This window comes from Eschscholzia californica, unplaced genomic scaffold (genome assembly GCF_041429995.1).
Source record: "Eschscholzia californica isolate CP2 unplaced genomic scaffold, dmEscCali1.0.p SCAF_4, whole genome shotgun sequence".
NCBI classification, from domain to species: Eukaryota; Viridiplantae; Streptophyta; class Magnoliopsida; order Ranunculales; family Papaveraceae; genus Eschscholzia; species Eschscholzia californica.
The window spans coordinates 18,009,435-18,010,610 of record NW_028238461.1 but is presented as its reverse complement, the minus strand read 5'-3'; the positions used below and the strand labels follow the sequence as shown (position 1 = coordinate 18,010,610).

General features: G+C 37.9%; 1 long non-coding RNA gene across 1 annotated transcript; it reads left to right on the top strand.

The window, feature by feature from the left end:
* Nucleotides 1-203: 203 nt before the first annotated feature.
* On the top strand, nt 204-604 carry LOC147543354 (uncharacterized). Its single transcript, XR_015223314.1, has 2 exons — nt 204-262; nt 390-604. It is a non-coding gene; the product is annotated as an uncharacterized LOC147543354 (long non-coding RNA).
* Nucleotides 605-1,176: the final 572 nt, after the last annotated feature.

Sequence of the window (1,176 nt, the reverse complement as noted above, 5' to 3'; positions counted from 1 at the left end):
AGGTCGCCGACCGTCCAATTTCCGGCCGGCGACCTTCAACCATAATTTTTTTTTTAATTTCTTCTCCTCTCTCTCTGATCTAGAGAGAGAGAGTGGAGACCCATTAAAGGTCCGAGCAGACCTTCAATGGATCTGTTCCAGACCTCCATTGGAGGTCCGAACATGTTCTCACTCAAACTAAAGATAAAAAAAGAAAAGGTAGACCCCACTCCATACCCAAACCCAAGCTTCCTCTATTTCTCTAGAGAGAGAGAAAGAGTCGGTTAGTACGATCATGATTCATTATAATCACCATTGATTTCGATTATTTTAGAATCTGGGTTTTGGTGTTTCTGTCATTTAATCTTATGGGTATTCCTTAATTTTTGTATTTGATCATGTTTGGGTAGGTTTTTTGGATTATAAAGGTAGATCCAACAATCTTGTTTCAGAGGAAAAGATTCTATATATATATATATATAGGTACTGGTTTAAGTTCCCTTTCGTTTGATTTCTAATTCATGTTTTGTTTTATAATGAAATCTGAATTTGTAGCTTTCTTCATGTTGTCCTTTAATATGAACACACATTCACCATTGATTGTTTAAAAAGCTTGTTTTCCTTCTCTGGTTTGAGATTGATCAAAGTGTGGATGTAGTCCAGGAATCATGTTGATATGAAGAATGATGAAATATTTTGGATTGGAGGTCCGAGCAGACCCATTGAAGGTCTGCTCGGACCTTTAATGGAGGTCTCCACTCTCTCTCTAGATCTGATCTAGATTTTTTTTTTTTTTTTATGGTTGAAGGTTGCCGGTTGGCGACCTTCACCGGTGAAGACGAAGAGGTGGCGAATACATGAGGTGGAAGAGAGAAAGAAGTGAGGTGGAGAGAGAGAGAGAGCTGAGGTGGAGAAGCTATTTTGCCTTCCCCTAAATAAAATTGTCAAACAAAATTAACTAATTTTTGACCAAGTCTTCACACCCCAGAAACTATTTTGCTTTCCCCAAAGCGATGGCCTAATATAAACTCCTTCAAATGTTTTACGAAGAAGTTATAAAGAAAAATGAATTTGTGGAGACTTGAACCTCGGTCCGATGGGTTTCAAAGAAGTATAAGGAGGACCAATCTACTAAATTTTTAGTAGAGGGACATTCAAGGGTTGTTTTAGTCTTGGGTCATGACCATTATCATTTTG